The 18,976-nt window shown below is 45.2% G+C and overlaps 1 protein-coding gene across 4 annotated transcripts in view; it reads right to left on the bottom strand.

Annotated features, from left to right (window-relative positions):
• The window catches only part of disp3 (dispatched RND transporter family member 3), a 501,267-nt gene that overhangs the window by 256,028 nt on the left and 226,263 nt on the right, over positions 1-18,976 (bottom strand). For all 4 annotated transcript variants that reach the window (XM_080214968.1, XM_080214970.1, XM_080214971.1 and 1 more), the window contains one exon: positions 9,244-9,295. The gene's annotated coding sequence lies outside the window, so the exon portion shown is untranslated. The remainder of the gene's footprint in view (positions 1-9,243; positions 9,296-18,976) is intronic.

Here is an 18,976-nt window from a genome sequence, read left to right as displayed (position 1 = left end):
TCTAGATGTTTTTTGAAATGGATATTTAAAAAAAAGTCTAACAATCAAATTGCAAACAATTCATTCTGAAAAAACTCCTTCAAAAAGAACCAGTCCAAGTAGTCTGTTAGAAAAAACATAATTTCTCTAAGCACATCAAAGATACCTACCTAATCCTTCAATAATCTTTTAAAACTGTCAATCACAATGTCCAAACAGATCCCCACTGATATAAAAGGTTCAGGATCTTTTGAAATTCAGTCAAAGATTAATAATGGGCTCAGTTGTTATACAAGCATTCTAGCTCACTGTCAATTAAGTCTATTGAAAGTATAAAACAAGTGGCTAACTTTTTTTCAGGCCTGCCAATCAATAGGGTGGCATGATGGCACAGAGCTTAGCACTGCTGCCTCACTGCGCCAGGGATCCAGATTCAATCCAAGCTTCAGGTATCTGTCTGTCTGGAGTTTGCATGTTCTCTCTATGTGTTTCCTTCGGGTGCAAACAGTCCAAAGATGTACAGATTAGGTGAATTGGCCATGCTAAATTGCCTTTTAGTGTCTAAAAATGTGTAGGTTAAATAAATTAGCCATGGTGGGGGATGGGCCTGGGTAAAATGCTCTTTTGGAGTGTTGTGCAGACTCAATGGACTGAATGGCCTCCTTTTGCATTGTATGGATTCTATGATTTTACTTCAGCAACTATTGTCTGATTTTTTTCTGATAGTACTACACTTTTTCCAGTTTTGAAGGGCTCTAGGCTTGCAATTCACTTCTAAGTTTAAGTTTATTTATTCGTGTCACAAGTAGGCTTACATTAACACTGTAATGAAATTACTGTGAAAATCCCTTAAATCTAACGCATCTCAACATTTACTCAAAGTAATGGGTACCTTGGGATACATGTCCAAAGATCCCAGAAGGCAGCAGGTAGATAAGATGATTAAGAAGTTATATGGAATACTTGCTTTTATTAGCCAAGGCATAGACTACAACAGCAGGGAGCTGTATAAAATACTCATTAGGCCACAGCTACAGTACTATGTGCAGTTCTGGTCACCACACTGCAGGAGGAATGTGATTGCACTAGAAGAGTTGCAGAGGAATTGCCTGGGTTGGAGCATTTCAGCTATGAAGAGAGGCTGATTAGTCTGGGTTGTTTTCTTCAAGCAGAGAAGAGGGGTACCTGATTGAGGTGTACAAGATTATGAGGGACATGAAAAAGGGTTGATAGGAAGAAACATTTATCTTTAGTAAAGGGGTCGATAAATTCATACCCCCACGTTAAGGTAAAGAGCAGGAGACTTAGAAGAGATTTAAGGAAAAACATTTTCACACAGAGGGCAGCGGGAATCTGGGACTCAGTGCCTGAAAAGGAAAGGGTAGAGGCAGAGACAATCAACTCAGTGGGAAACGTTAGTGGACAGGTTCTGGGGCACTCTCTAGTGAGAACCACACTACAGCTATTTCACCTCGGGTGGAAGATAGAACATCCAACGGAATGGCCAGTCGGAGGACTGATGGCTTCCTAAGAACTGCTGGCCCAAGGCAAATGTTGGGCCTGTGCAAAAGTTCATCCCAATAATGGTCAACATACAAAAGCAGAGCCAGGCTTTATAGAAGGGTGTGTCAGTGACCTTCCAGCTGATGTAGGCACAATTGGAGGAATCCAGCAGCCTCATCTTGCAGGAGATGGTGCAAACATTGAGTGGTACCTAGGCCAACATTGCAAGATGGCGTCTACAATGGAAAATCTGAACCAAGATGTCCATACCATAACTAATGAAACATGGCCCACTCAGAAACACCCAAGGCTGCAGTCCTGGGCACCTGGGCCCAGTCACAGGTAGACATGTCACTGGCTTTGGGGGAGATTGCTGATGCGCATCAGGGCTTGGCTCAGTCACACAGGACCACGGTATCAACAGCATTACCCAATTGCAGAACGACAAGTGCCAGTCACTGAGGACCACGTCTCTATGCTGGTGCTTGGTGCCGGTGAATGCAGTGACAGTGTGTCTCTGCCCCCTTGGAGCTGTGACCTGGAATGCCCGGGAGTTGGCACAGCATGATGCAACTCCGGATGGCTTGGCTTCATCTGATGGAGATCCTGGAAGCCAAAGGACATGGTGTCAGCAAGTGAAGATCTCAAGTGTGTGTGTCGGGGATGATAGACTCACTTGAGAAAGGTCATATGGATCATGGTTTCTTTGGGCTCTTATTTGCTCAAGGCCTGCCGAACTCGACATGGCTAAAGGGATTGGAACCATGGTGCAGATAATGGCACATCTCCTAGACTGGCTGCACTGGATGACAGAGAGCTTCTGGAGCTTACTCCAGCTGCCTCTCCATCCCAAGGAGTGACCCGGGGGCCAGTGAGCACCTTAAGGGAGGGGCAGTGCTGGAACCCAGCCCGGGGCCTTCAATCATGAAGACTCAGGCTGTCACCAGTCCTTCAGAATCCCCCAACTTCCTGACAATGGTTTTTCTTCTGAGCAGTGGGTAGAAAAGGATGTAAACACCTGTGTCACCCAAAAGTAGGCCAGGCCCCTGCAGGTCCAGGCCCTCGAGAAGGTGCCCACTAAGGGCATCACAGGTCAGAGAGCATGGTCAATAGCATACCATCTCCACTTCCAAAGTGCAATCTGGGGACACATTTAGAAGGAATGGGAGGGAACTAAAGAAGCAGAAGATAGAGGACCATTAAGTAGACACAGGTGAAGTTTCACATTTGTAGTAAGGGAGAAGGGGACACCACATCTATGCTAATAAAATCATGTCACCACCATACTGGCCGATCAATGTTACATCTGCCCGTTATAGCCAAGACAATCAAACAGGGAGGGGGGCTATGTCAACTGCTCGGAATTCTTATGTTCCCACAGGGCCTCTGCACTTATTCCAAATTGGAAACACTTCAAAATGAGGCCCACTCTGCCACCCACAGCATCACTGAGTGGTGCACAAGCATTCTCCAGATGTGGTTCCACTGTTTTGACCACTCTGGCATGGCACACCGTAGCCCCAGAAGGTGGCATGGAAAGTGGTTGCTTGCTGTGTGCTGCACAACTACAGGGTGACATGGTGAAAACAGAGGAAGAGGAGGAACACGTCAGAGGAAGAAAAGGACCAAGCTGGTGTGGAGGACGTCGAGGAGGATACTGTGCATCATGTCACCACCATACAGTGTTTCACACCAGCCTGTGACAGCATTCCTAGTCCAACGCCTTGATGATCTGACTCTTGAACCTTCCCACCCTTGACCCCCTACAGTTAACCCTTTGCTGTAACAATGATGAGCAGGAGGGATAAGTGGCTGTCATCAGAAAGGCTGGAGTAAGTTTTCATATGCTGAAGAGTACCACAGCTTTTCTCACAGCAAGTCGTCATCACCCTCCAGCATTGCTATGAGAGCCGCTAACACTGCCAACACAGACCAATTACCCTGGTGTGATGCCACGCTGACCCTTGGAAGGGGAGAGTGGGAGGAATGCTGTGGGGAGGAGTGCAGTGGAGCAGAAGAATTGGGTGAGGGCACATGGCAGGGAGCCCAGAATGAGGGCAAGGGGAAACCTGGGGCCTGGCCAAGGCAGGGTATGAGGATTGGGTTGGGGGGGGGGGGGGGGTGGTATTGGGGGGACACACATGCTGGGTTTGATCTGCCAAACAAGTAGGCTCCTACACCCCAAATCTGGAACCAGCTAGAACCACCCTGGACTGACGTCTCTTGTGCATAATGCACAGGAGGTGGTTGCACACTAGCTGGATGCTCATGGAGTAGAATTCTTCCTGTTAATGAAGGGCACCTGATTACGAGACAGAGCCATATATTGCCCCTTGGACCTGGGGCATCTTGGAGATGGCAGAAAATTCTTCAGCCCAGGCATCCATCACTTCATAGGTGTATTTGGGATAGATATTGCACTATCTCCCTATGATGGCGCAGTCTTCAGTGGTACATGTTGTTCAACAGCTCACTGAATCAAAAATGCCTCTTATACAGCCATGACCCACAGAAGGACAGTCTACGTACACCCTCCTCGACCTGATGTGCGGCCGGCACCCAAGTCTCTGTGGCATCTCCCTGTTCTTTGGGTTCTGACTCCAATGGTGCTGGATCAGGCACGGGATGGCTCTCACTCTGTCACCAATGCCTATCTGCCTCTGCAACAGACAATACCATGAAGGCTAGCTGGCCTGACTGCAAGCCAAAATTTATTATTCTCTGTGGGGATGTTGGAAAAGGGGAGGGAGAGAGAAAGAGAGGGAGAAAGAATGAGAGACGGAGCGAGAGAGGGAGAGACAGGCACTCACCATTGTCAAACACCCTGCTGCCCTTAAGTCCTCTCTTACACATGAGTCATGTAGCATTGGAAGACCTCTCCATTGCAACCGACCAATGCAGTTTGCAGGAGCACCCTTGAGAGAAATCTTTGTATCCTCTCTGGCTACAGGAGAGGTTCCAAAGGATTAGAGAATAGCCAATATTGTTCCTTTGTTTAAGAAGGGTAGCAAGAATAATCCACGTAATTACACGCCGGTGAGCCTTACATCAGTGGTAGGGAAATTATTGGAGAGGATTCTTCGTGACAGGATTTACTTCCACTTGAAAATAAGTGGATGTATTAGTGACAGGCAACATGGTTTTGTGAAGGGGAAGTTGTGACTCACAAACTTAATCGAGTTTTTTGAGGAAGTGACGAAGATGATTGATGAGGGTAGGCAGTGGATGTTGTCTACATGGACTTCAGAAAGGCCTTTGACAAGGTCCCTCATGGCAGACTGGTGCAGAAGATGGAGTCACATGAGATCAGAGGTGAACTGGCAAAGTGGATACAAAACTGGCTTGGTCAAAGAAAGAGGGTAGCAGTGAAAGGGTGGGTTTCTGAATGGAGGGCTATGACAAGTGGCGTTCTCAGGGATCAGTGCTGGGACCTTTGCTGTTTGTAATATATATAAATGATCTGGAGGAAAATGTAACTGGTTTGATTAATAAGTTTGCGGATGATACAGTTGGTGGATTTGCGGATAGCGATGAGGTCCATCAGAGGGTACAGTAGGATATAGATCAGTTGGAGACTTGGGTGGAGAGATGGCAGATGGAGTTTAATCCAGACAAATGCGAGGTAATGCATTTTGGAAGGTCTAATACTGAAAGGAAATATACAGTAAATGGCAGAACCCTTAAGAGTATTGATAGGCAAAGGGATCTGGATGTACAGATACGCAGGTCACTGAAAGTGGCAATGCAGTTGGAGCAGGTTGTCAAGAGGCATACGCATCCTTGCCTTCATCAGCCAGGGCACTGAATTTAAAAATTGGTAAGTCATGTTGCAGCTTTATAAAATCTTAGTTAGACCACACTTGGTTCAATTCTGTTCGCCACACTGCCAGAAGGATATTGAAGTAGGGAAAAGCTGAATGCATTTTGTACCTGAAGGGAAAGGGTTAAATGGATTTTGTACCTAGAATATGTCAGAAACACAACCCTTCATCATGACTGATCTCCTTTAGCTTATATTGTTCCTGGCAGTAATATAAGTTATTTGTTCATGTTAAAGTATGTGAAACTTTTATAACAGCTGATAGTTAAATGTGACTGTTATTTTGTAGACTTTGCAAATCTTACCTGTTTGTATTAGTGGGAATTGTTACACTGATGGTAGTTTATGATACTGGCTTTTAACAGCTGCTGATGGCAGATCACGATACTGGCTTTTAACAGGAAGAGATGTGCTGGGACAGCCACGGTCGCACAAGTAACTTCAAAGAAGGGATGCCGGTACTGCTGTAGGAGTTTCCTTTGTCCTGCCTGCAGGACTGTAATTCCTGATTAACTGTGGGGCTGCATCACAACCCAGGAAGAAAGAACTGGAGGTCTGGCAGGAATAGGAACTTTGAATCGTGATTCCTGCTGGAGCTCATAACGTATAAATGTCCAATTGTGTTTGTGTTCTATGAGAAGTCTGGTAAGCCTTAATTGGAGCCAGTCTCTCCCCAAAGCTTTGGAATAAAACTACTGTATTTTGACTCACTGTCTCAGAGGTATTATTTTACCTACAATAATATGGAGGCTTTGGGGAGGGTACAGAAAAGATTTAACAGATGTTGCCTGATATGGAGAGTATTAGCTATGAGGAGAAGTTGGAGAAACTTGGTTTGTTCTCACTGGAACAACGGAGATTAAGGGGTGACCTGATAGAAGTCTACAAGATTATGAGAGGCATGGACAGAGTGGATAGTTAGAAGCTTTTTCCCAAGGTGGAAGAGTCAATACTAGGGGGCATAGGTTTAAAGGAGATGTATGAGGCAGATTTTTTACACAGAGAGTAGTGGTGCCTGGAACTTGTTGCCGGGGGAGTTAGTGGAAGTGGCTATAGTAATGACTTTTAAGGAGCGTCTGGCCAAATACAAGAATAGGATGGGAATAGGTGGATATGGTCCTCGGAAGGGTAGGAGGTTTTAGTTAAGTCAAGCAGCATGATCGGTGCAAACTTGGAGGATTGAAGGGCCTGTTTCTGTGCTGTAATTTTCTTTGTTCTTTGTTTTCTTTGTTCACCTGGAGAAAACCTATGCAGACACGGGGAGAACGTGCAGACTCTGCACAGTCAGTGATCCAAACCAGGAATCGAATCCGGCTCTCTGGTGCTGTGGGGCAGCAGTGCTAACCACTGTGCCACCGTGCTGCCTGAGAGTAGCATTGTCATGATTTCGCTAACACTTCCCCCACACCATGAAGACATTCAGCAATGCCACTCTTGTGTCCCAGAATGGGGGAGGGGGAGAGCGGAATCCCCAGGCTAACCTCCAAGTCACCAACATGGCCACCCCTATCCACAAGTGATTTGCGAGGCCCCATGTATACTCAGGTATAACTTTTAAATGGCATCTTATCTCCTTGCTTCCCCTCGGTGCTCAGTCCACCAGGTCCCTGCTTTTCAGGATCTGTTCCAATTCAATCCAGGTGACTTCCTGCTGGAGGGGCATGAGCATCTTGAACTGCCATTGAATTGGCATCCTAGTTCGGTAATGAGATGCTAAGGAGGCTATTTGAAAATTAGTAGGCTTCCCACCGCTCTGGCCAGAAACTCAGTTAGGACCAGCAGTATGGCTTGAGAGGGTCACAAAAGGTTTGGCACCCAGCGCAAAACCCATTTTTCCACTGACTCCTGATTCTCTGGCCCACTGCAATACACATTGAGAGCAAGTGGGCCTGGAGAACCCCCTCTCTGTCTTTTTACTTTTCCTGTCAATGTAAACAAATGATCATTTTCCCACATTATATTCCATCTACCAAATTTTTGTCCACTCATTCAACTATATCTGTCTGCAACCTTATGTCCTCTTGCATATTTTCCAACCTATATCCTTGTCATCTGCAAACTTAGCTACAATGCCTTCACTGCCCTCATGTAAATTGTAAAAACTTGAGACCCAGCACAGACCTCTGCAGGACTCCATTCGTCATGCCTTGCCAATCAGAAAAAGACTCACTTATATATACTTTTTGTTTTCTGCCAGACAATCTTCTATACACACTTGTATGATACTTTCTACACCACGAGTTTTATTTTTCCACAATAACATTTTTTGTGCCGCCTTATCAAATGCCTTCTGCAAATCCAATTACGTTACATCTACAGGTTTCCCTTTACCCATGGTGCATGGTACTCTTTCAAAGAACTCCAATAAATTGGTTAAACAGAACCATACTGACTCTTCCTTATTTGAGTTTTCTAAGTGCTTAGGTATAAATTCTTCATGATCGATTGTAACATCTTCCTCATAACAAATGTCAAGCTAGCAAGATAAGAGTTGGATGGATACAAAGGCCCATTCAACTGAAGATCTGTCTCAATTTGAATCTGCCAGTCATATCTTACCTGTAATCCACCTCCTGTTTCCTTTCTTTTTAAAGCAACTGTCTCCATGTCCATGTTCTACTTTCAATTCTTGTGGCTTTTAGTTCACTTGGTTTACTTGTGTTGTGCTGTGTTAAAGCCATGATTTTGCACCTGCATTTGCTGCAAGCACAAATTAAGATGTGGGCACAAACTCTCGTGAGACTCTGGAAACAAGAATCTCACCGGCAAGATCTTGTTTCCAATTCTCCCCGTCACTCCACCAGTGACAGAACAATGTTCCCAGCCAGGAATGTTGAAACTTTATTTCAATAAATTACCATATAATTAAAGGGCATCCCTGCCATATTGTCCCCCACATTTGGCACTCTCCCACTATTTTTATGATGTTACGCTGTTAAGGTTTCCAGCTGCTTTTGCAAAATGTGAAGCAGGCGGAGAAAACCAGTTAGGGGCGAACTAGTAAACATAGCCCCCGGCATATTTGTGGGGCCACCACAAGACTGCTTCACTGTGGAGGGGTGGAGGGCTTCTCTTGTACATGGTTGCCCTTGTGCGTGTTGGAGTTTCCCTGTATACGTTGGGGGGAGTTACGCTTGTGTCGGCCTGCGTCTTTACCTTAATTGTGGGAGTTGGGGGAAATTTATATTTGGTATCGCAGATCGGGTGACCGACCTCGGTAGTGTCAGCATTGCCAGCATGACAGTGAGGGCCATGCTGGGGGATTTCTTCTGCAGAGTGCTGAAAAATGTGGTGAGAAAGGCCAGCTCTGCAGCCTCTACGCCAATTTTCTCACCTCAGCCAGCATTCTGTGCAAATAATGAAAATTCTGTCCAAAGTTTTCTAGATCTCCAAATAAGCTTTATCAGAGAATATCACTGTTATATTAACAAAGGAATCATGGGAATACTATAGACAGAGGCCAGAATCTTATGGCCATTCACGTCAGCAGGATTTTCTGGTACCACTGCAATGAACAGAGATTTGGCTGGGTGCCAAATTCTCCATCCCCGTTGCAACCGGAGCAGGACATTAATGACCGTTAAGATCATGCCCAGAAACTTTACATCTTACAAAAATGAAGCATCAGATTGAATAAAATGGCATAGCTATTATTTTTGTACTGCTAATACTGGCACTTCACCTCAAGCTATTATGTCCTGGGGGCACATATTAGTAAGCTGCAGAAGGCAAGCTAAATAATAAAGTAGGACTGATTTGACATAATCCCACATGAAAAAAGCAATGGCTAAACAATTTATGTAGGTGGTGTATTCTGGAATTAATGACCAACAGGAAAGCCTACAGCATCAATCTGAAGAACATATTTGAGATTCAATCTGAAGTTGCTTTTGGAGAAGCTGTCACAATTATACCTTGGGAATAGAGTTAAAATCAGGTACCTGAAGCAACAGCAAAGTCTTGCATTTAGACAAACGCAAAATTCTCCAGATGCTGGAAATTTAAACACAGAAAACACAGTGAATACTTAAAATATTTACATTTCTAACTTTTCCTCTTTGTGATGGAAGGTCATCGACCTGAAATCTTATCCTTCTATTTTACAAACGCTGCCTAACCTGTTGAGTATTTCCAACTTTTTCTAATTTTATTCTTGTCTTTATACAGTGCCTTGAAAACAGAAAAGCGTCCCATACTGCTACAGAAGAGCATTGACAGACAAGGAGGAGGGCAAGATAGGGAAGGCACTAGTCATTCTGATATGTACCCTTGGCGTACTCTGGTTCCTTCATCAGCTGTTGCTAAATTGTAAAAACATTTTTCTGAACACATCTGGAAAGAAATTGTTGAGATTGGATTGGCCTCTTGTTTCACACTCTGCCTGATGTTAATTTCTTTATTTTTTTGATTGTATGTTGAAGTCAAATGGCAGGGTGCAACATAAGCAACTGATCTGATTTGGTCAGTTCCCCTCCAGGCTGGTTGAATTCAAATAGCCTCTCGATAAATTGCAGAAAACAAGTCAAAATAGACCTTAGAATCGACCAAGGACCCTTCCAGTTTATTTTAAACAATCTTAATTTACCTTAATAATAGTTAGGCATAACGCTGGGACTTTAACATATTAAACTGTCTGATGGAGGTTCAATTTTAGAATAGAAATGGACCAAAACAGAATTGATTAAACCCCCCTTCCCATATCGTGTCTTATTAATCTTATAAGGAATGAAATCAGGACAACTGTTCAGAGAGAGGAATCATAAAACACTCCAGAAATTTATACCTAGGCATTTAAAGAAAATCTTTCTTCTATCCTTTAAAAATCAGATTTGGATTTTCATGTAGGTTAGAGAAAATGTGATTTGTGCACTTTTGAGTTTTCACAGTGCCCCATGTGTGACTTTGTCAGGAATATTTGTTTCTTCATGGAAAGTTTGTGTTCACAGTGCAGTTCATGAGTCTTGATGGAATGCGGTGGGCATGTGGGTTCAGAGACAGGTTGGTTAGAAGGCCCTTCTCTATTCTCCAACATCGTAGCCCAGCTCTGAACACTGTTTTAAAGCACCATAAACTCATTGCTAACATCTTCATTCCCACCCCCCCACCATGCCACACGATGTCCCCTTAGAATACCCATGCCAACTCCATGTCCCATCAGAATCCCCCCATACCCCTGACTCCTCAGAGCCCCATATCCTCCACAGTCAATCACTTAGGATCAGTGCTTGTCATCTCAAAAGTTAGTGCATAATACGTTACCGCCAACTCTCAGAAGCCCACTGCCATTTAATGCTCACGAGCGTTGACTGGCAGTGAGGCGAGGTTTCCATTTGCTGTTGTAGGGGGATCATGTTCACGTGAGCTGTCGGTCATGATGCAGAGTGCTGCAGTAGTCAGAAATGGTAGTGTAATGCTCGGCCTAGACTCAAGTCCTGAGACCATTGGAAAAATTGGTCGCACAGGCAGGATAGCAGGGAATGTCCTGGGGGTAGGCCAGTAAGGAAGGAAGCCAAGAGCTCCAAGATCCTGGAGGGGACAGCACCGACACTCTGAAAGAGTCTTCATCAGATTACGCCCACCGCCTGCCCCTCCCTTCTTGCCTGACATGGAGTTAAGTTTATTTCTTTGTTTCTCACCAAGTTAAAATTGATGCCGAGTGGGCAAAACCCTTAAATGGCCACCTAAGAGCTTTGATAGGTGTAAGTGTGGGTTTCCTGCCCAAGACCCTGCCTGTCCATGCATGAAATTGTATCTGAATTTGGGGTCCCGGTAGGGGAATGCTGTCCTTCAATTTTATGCTCCTCCGGCCTCAGAACCCGCTTTGGGGATGGGGAGGGAGGGGGAGTGAAAATTCTGCCCTCTCATTCAAAGGTCAGTCATTGATACTTAAAAAACCTTTTCCACTGAAAATATATTAATCCTTTAAGTGGCCATTAAATTGTGTAAACAACAACTGTATAGTTTGAAGCCACATCAATGGCTGAGTATGTTAATACAGTCTAATAAAACTGTTAATCATTCCCCTGAACTGCAGTGTTAAAAGATCATGGGAGCAATTTTACCAAAGAAAGTACAGAATGAGTGTAAAACAGGAGATAATCATGCCCATTTTTTTGGCAAGAGAAAAAAAATCAAATTTTATCATACTTAGAAAAATAAACGAGACAAAATGTGATTCTTGCCGGTAAGGGGAGTGGACGGAGTCTATTCACGCCAGGAAGCCAGTTTCTGACTGCTAGCGCATATTACTGCGCATGTGCCATGATCGCCCATTGCCCTACACAGCGTACAAAAATCATATGCAGGAAGAAATACAAATTTTCCTGGGGTACTCTCAATGGAAATTCCAATCTTGGAAGAAGTATATGCATATTTTGTTACCAAAGCCTTCACAACCTGCAGAAAGGCCACATTAAAATCCCACACGCTGATTGTAAAAATATTACTGGATTCAATGCAAGGTCTTCATCCATGACCATACAGACTCGATTTATGTTTTACAATCTCCAATTCTTGTGCTGATTTTAAATTCAGAGTTGAATTGGTTCAAAGAGTACTGACTGAAACAACCATTAAAACAAAATCATCTTTGTTTACAGAGCCCTATCATAATGTACACTTGCAGAGACTGGCACTACAACGAGATAACATAACAGTGCCATATTGCAAATTTCAAATCTATCCAATGTGAAATGCTTTTAAAAAAAATGAAGTGGATTCCAAATTGAATTTCCCTTATTTTGTGAATTTTAATGGTCCAGATCTTCCATGGTCATTATCAGACTGCAAAATTCTCTCAAACCTTTGCATACCTCCATACTGCTTTTCTTTTGCCTAGTCTTCTGAGCCCAAATGTTCCAGAAACTCTGAATACAGTGTCCCTTAAAGAGTTCCATCATAACATGTAGAATTGGTGATGGTGGGAATGGCTGGGGTGGGGCGGGGCGGGGGGGGGGTTGTTGAAACAAGGACACATCCCCTTTTATGGCAATAACTGTCATCTCGCAAGTTCAAATATCCAGTGTGAATGTTAACAAACAGGTAAATGGATGAATGAGTGAAAGGGGAGGGTGATATGATGGGTGGGTGCGTGAGTGAATGAGATAGCAGATGGGTGAATGTCCACTGGAAGAATTGGTTGGTGGAGAGTAGCGAGGTGTCGCTGGAGGGGTTTCCAAGTGCTTGGGGGGTGGGTGGAGTGGTTGGGGGTAGTCAAGGAGTCAGGGGAGTGGTTGAGGGGTCAGTATCAGTGATTGAAGGTCAATTGTTAAGTTACCCATGAGGTTGACTAGATTTTAATCTGTCTAGGTAATTATTCAGTTAAGTAGCATAGAACTGTCTTAAGTCTCTGATTCTAGCTCAGTGATGGAGACCTTGTGGAGAGTTCCAGAGAGCAGGGGAGATTCTCAATGGAAATTCAAACTTCCCGGGCAATTACCATGGAGGTCATGTTGGGATTCCTGTATGGTCTTGGGTTGTATATCCAGTTATACATCTGGGAGAAAGGGGAAGAAATGGACATCAAGGATGAAACATCACATAAAATGTCAAGGGGAATGGTGCACATGGATGGGAGAAATGGGTGCACATGGTGTAGAATACAGTGTGCAAAGAGGGAACAACAGTTCACATACAACTGGGGAGAATGACATGCACCTTCAGGGAAAAATGGCATGAAAATGGGAGGCCAAGGCACACCTTGTGTGGGTAGGAGCAATACAAACATGAAACAGGCAACAATACTTGTGCAGACTGGGGAACGGTTTCTACATGGAGAGCGAGAATGACGTGCACATATATTGGAAAGGGAAAAACAACATGCACCCAAAGTTGGAAAGAACAGCACATACAGAGTGACAGCAAATACATAGAAAAGGGAAACAGTGCATGCAGGGGGAAGGCCAACGAAATGCAAAAGCAGGTGTTAAACTGTGAGCCAGGTGATGGTTTTACTATAGAGGAGGGAAACAGCACATGTAGGAAGTGGGCGACAGGAGAGGAGAGATATCTTGCACATGGGGTGGGGGGAGGGAGATGTAGTGTAGGCAACAGAGGTTGGGGAGCGGAGAGTGGTGGTGGGAGCAGACTGTCCATGCTGATTAACTAACTCAACATATCCAGTTTATCTCAGTATTCAGCAGATTGTGGCATTTAAGTCACTGTGCAGGGACATGAAAATAAATCTGTTAGGGCACTTACTACAGATTGCTGTGTGTTGTCATGCATTTCAAACAGGTGGTTCACCCAGGATGAAGCTAGCCCATTGCACTTCGGGTGTGCTGATGCCTGCGATGTCCCCAAATGCGAGATACTCGACTGCAAAATTTGTGTGGATGTGCATTAGGCACAGTGTTGCTGCATTCCAACAAAGAATAGTCTGTCAGGGGTCACACATGAAGAATGGCTACATGAGTGTATGATGTGGCGATGCCGGCGTTGGACTGGGGTAAACACAGTAAGAAGTCTCACACCACCAGGTTAGAGTCCAACCAGTTTATTTGATAGTAATCTCACAAGCTTTCGGAAACGGTGTTCCCTTGTCAGGTGTGTGGAAGGTTCAGATCAGAGAAGGGCATATAAAGTGACACACAGTTTACAGAAAACTGATTAGAATGCAAGTCTTTACAACTAACCTGCTATTCAAGTCTTAAAGATGCAGACAATGTGAGTGGAGATCGCATTAGCATAGGTTAAACAGATGTGTATTGTCTCCAGGCAGGACAGTAAGTGAGATTTTATAAGCTCAGGCAAGTCATGGGGGTTACAGATAGCACGACACGAACCCAAGATCCTGGTTGAGGCCGTGCTCATGTATGCGGAACTTGGCCATCAGTTTCTGCTCAGCAACTCTGCGCTGTCATGTGTCGTGAAAGCCGCTTTGGAGAATGCTTATCCGAAGATCAGAGGCCGAATGCCCGTAACCACTGAAGTGTTCGCCAACAGGAAGGGAACAGTCTTGCCTGGTGATTGTCGAGCGATGTTCATTCATCCATTGTTGTACTGTCTGCATGGTCTCCCCAACGTACCATGCTTCGGGACATCCTTTCCTGCAGCGTATTAGGTAGACAACATTGGCCAAGTTGCAAGAGTATGTGCCGTGTACTTAGTGGATGTTGTTCTCACGTGAGATGATGTTATCCATGTCGATGATCTGGCATGTCATTCAGAGGTTGCTGTCGCAGGGTTGCGTGGTGTCGTGTATAGCATCGGTTGAAGGTCCTGTGTGGTGAAGAAGTCTTGTTTGAGCCTGTGCATGAAGATGTTGGCATGTTGAGGAGCGAATTTCTCCCTATGGCTGTTCCATGTGTCTGGATGAAAAACTGGTTGTTGAAAGTGAAGACACTGTGGTCCAGGATGAAGTGGATGAGTTGTAAAATTGCATCTGGAAACTGGCAGCTGTCGGCGTTGAGTACTGATGCAGTTGCAGCAATGCCATCGTCATGGGGGATGTTGGTGTAGATCGTCGCGACATCCATTGTGACGAGCAACGTCCCTGGTTCAACTGCCACATGTGTGCTGAGTTTCTGTAGGAAATCCGTAGTGTCGCAACAAAAGCTGGGGGATCTTTGTACAATGGGTTTCAGGATGCCCTCGATGTAGTCGGAGAGGTTCTCGCACAGGGTCCCATTGCACTCAGCACACATGGAACAGTTGAACCAGGGACACTCCTCATCACAATGGATGTCTCGGCGCTCTACACCAACATCGCCACAATGGTGGCATTGCTGCAACTACCTCAGTACTCAACGCCGACAACTGCCAGTTTCCAGATGTAATTTTACAACTCATCCGTTTCATCCTGGACCATAATGTCATAAGAACATAAGAACATAAGAAATAGGAGCAGGAGTAGGCCATCTAGCCCTTCGAGCCTGCCCCGCCATTCAATAAGATCATGGCTGATCTGTTGTGGCTCAGTTCCACTTTCTCGCCCTCTCCCCATAACCCTTAATCCCCTCTCTTATCAAAAACCCATCAACCCGCTTCTTAAAAATATTTAGCGAGGCAGCCTCCACCACTTCAACGGGCAGAGAATTCCAGAGATTCACCACCCTTTGAGTGAAGAAGTTCCTCCTCAACTCCGTTCTAAACCGCCTCCCCTTTATCTTGAGGCTGTGCCCCCTAGTCCTACTGTCTTTTTTGAGCGGGAAGAGTCTCTCCACCTCTATCCTATCCATCCCATTCATCATCTTATACGTCTCAATGAGATCTCCCCTCATTCTTCTAAACTCTAACGAGTACAAGCCTAGTTTATTCAGCCTCTCCTCGTAGCTCAATCCCCTCAACTCCGGTATCAGCCTAGTAAACCTCCTCTGCACTCCCTCCAGGGCCAAAATATCCTTGCGCAGGTGCGGCGCTCAAAACTGCACACAGTACTCCAGCTGCGGCCTCACCAATGCCCTATACAGCTGCAGCAAGACCTCCCTACTTTTATATTCAATCCCCCTCGCTATGAAGGCCAGCATCCCATTCGCCTTCCTGACCACCTGCTGCACCTGCAAGCTGGGTTTTTGCGACTCATGCACAAGGACCCCGAGGTCCCTCTGCACCGTCGCCTGCTGCAGTTAGTTTTTCATCCAGACGCAAGGAACAGCCATGGGGACCAAATTCGCACCTCAATATGCCAACATCTTCATGCACAGGTTCGAACAAGACTTCTTCATCACACAGGACCTTCGACCAATGCTATACACCAGATACATTGATGACATTTTCTTCCTTTGGACTCATGGGGAACAATCACTGGAACATCTATATGATGACATCAACAAGTTCCATCCCATCAGACTCACCATGGACTATTCTCCGGAATCGGTGGCATTCTTGGACACATGCAACTTCATCAAGGATGGTCACCTCAGCACCTCACTATACCGCAAGCCCACAGATAACCTCACGATGCTCCACTTCTCCAGCTTCCACCCTGAACATGTTAAAGAAGCCATCCCTTATAGACAAGCCCTCCGTATACATAGGATCTGCTCAGATGAGGAGGGTCGTGACAGACACTCCAGACGCTGAAAGATGCCCTCATAAGAACAGGATATGGCGCTCAACTCAATCGACAGTTCCGACACGCCACAGTGAAAAACCGCACTGACCTCCTCAGAAGACAAATATGGGACATGGTAGACAGAATACCCTTTGTCGGCCAGTACTTCCCCAGAGCGGAGAAGCTACGACATCTTCTTCGGAGTCTTCAACACATCATTGATGAAGACGAACATCTCGCCAGGGCCATCCCCACACACTCAGTTCTTGCCTTCAAACAACTGCACAACCTCAAACAGACCACTGTTCGCAGAAAACTACCCAGCCTTCAGGAGAACAGTGACCACAACACCACACAACCCTGCCACAGCAACCTCTGCAAGACATGCCAGATCATCGACATGGATGACATCATCTCACATGAGAACAACATCCACTAGGTACACGGCACATACTCTTGCAACTCAGCCAACGCTGTCTACCTAATACGCTGCAGGAAAGGATGTCCCGAAGAATGGTACACTGGGGAGACCATGCAGATGCTATGACAATGGATGAATGAACATTGCTGAACAATCACCAGGCAAGACTGTTCCCTTCCTGTTGGCAAACACGTCAGTGGTCACGGGCATTCAGCCTCTGATCTTCGGGTAAGCGTTCTCCAAAGCAGCCTTCACGACACACAACAGCGCAGAGTCGCTGAGCAGAGACTGATGGCCAAGTTCCGCACACATGAGCACGACCTCAACCGGGATCTTGGGTTCATGTTGCACTATCTGTAACCCCCATGACTTGCCTGAGCTTGTAAAATCTCACTTATTGTCCTGTCTGGAGACAATACACATCTCTTTAACCTATGCTAATACGATCTCCACTCACATTGTCTGCATCTTTAAGACTTGAACAGCAGGTTAGTTGTAAAGACTTGCATTCTAATCAATATTCTGTAAACTGTATGTGACTTTATATGCTCTTCTCTGATCTGAAACTTCCACACACCTGACGAAGGAACATCGTTTCTGAAAGCTTGTGAGAATACGTGAGTGTTGACAGTAACAGTGCAATACAACTCAGCAGTTTCAGAAGAAAAGTAAACATAGGAAAACAAATAAAACAACTCAAAACAAGTGACTTTCCATCAAAAATCTTCACTAGTGGTAGTTCCAATCAAAGAAATGAAAAATGTGGTAAGAATTTGCATTTTACCTCAAAGATCATGACCTGACACACACAAGTGAGGACTACAAGCAACAAAAAAGGCTCATGCGCATTAAATCCAGAAGAACAGTGCAGGATCATGAACTGTGGGGCTTCAGCTAATTTACCATTTTGGGGGAATGCCTGAAAAAAATGAAAGAGAGAGGGTAGAGATCTGATTTATTTATATTGTCTAATTATGTACCCTGCATCAGCATAGAAGGCACATGACTCAGCAGTTGTTCATATAGGCTCATTTATATATCTTACATGTGTCACTCAAGTGAAAAGTATAAAATGCTGGCGAGATCATGGGTGAGATCTTGAGTCCACGACTGCAGTCCTTGGGAAGGATGACATAGGCTCAAAAAGTGGACAGGTTGGAAAAACGTGATTCTCACTGGAGAGATCATGATTTCCAATTTTTAGCTAATCTCGCTGGCTGAGTAATTTGGAACATGTGGGGAAGGACATGAACTTATTTTGAATGCACCAGCATATCACTAGTGATCACTCATTCGAGCCTGCACCAAATACTCAGCTGGCGCTGACCTGAAATCATGTCACCTACAAGCTGCTGAATTCTGAGATTAACTAACTCAACACATCTAGTTTATCAGTACAGGCAGTCTGCTCCCAATAGCCTCCCACCCACGCCCTCCGCAAAACCTGCGGATACCATATCCCCCCGACTCCATGTGCATGACATCTCACCTTCCATCTGCACACTGTCGCCCACTGAGAAGTAGTGGCCACCTGGGCACACACCTCTGTTCCTTGGCGGTGACAGCGCCAGGTTTATGCTTATATAAAGCTGTTGTAAATGGCGCTGACATGACTTCAGGTCAAGGTCATTTACAACAGCTCTATATAAGTGAACCTGGCGCCATCACCTCCAAGAAAAAGAATGAAAGTGTGTGCCCACGTGGCCATTACTTCTCAGGCAGTTCAATACAACAGGAGCACCATGGAGAATGCTGGGGACACACACAACTGCAGCTCGGGACCAGGGGTGAGGATCACTATTGCCATCGGGGGCAGAGGTCGGTCAGAGACCTTACCTTTTCTGCAGATTGGGTTGCTCCTTGCTCTGAGGGTATGTGCTGGCTGCCAAGCACACATTGCTTCCTGGTTCTTTCATGCTGGGTTACTGTTCAAACAGTAGCTGAGTTTCTTGTTAGAGCTGCAAACTGAGTGTGAAGCCTGCCACACAGAGGGGTAGTACTGGCTCTGACAATGAGGTCCTGGGATACTGCTTTGAAGGAAGCCAGGCTGCAAGGGCAGTGTTGGAGTATAAGTGATAGGGAGCTAACATGATAAATAAAGGGTTAGAGTGGAAGCTACAATCTCACTCTGTCAATGGTGAGAGTTTGAGGAGCTAACTGGACCGGAAGTTCAAATCCACTTTTCTGTGAATGCTGACTCTCTGGTCCAGCAGTGAGAGTGCATTGATTGCTCTTGTGCAAGGCTGCTTAAGTGCACAAC

Source organism: Carcharhinus amblyrhynchos, chromosome 30, assembly GCF_965287045.1.
Source record: "Carcharhinus amblyrhynchos chromosome 30, sCarAmb.v2.hapA, whole genome shotgun sequence".
NCBI lineage: Eukaryota > Metazoa > Chordata > Chondrichthyes > Carcharhiniformes > Carcharhinidae > Carcharhinus > Carcharhinus amblyrhynchos.
This window is presented reverse-complemented; position numbering and strand designations above follow the sequence as displayed.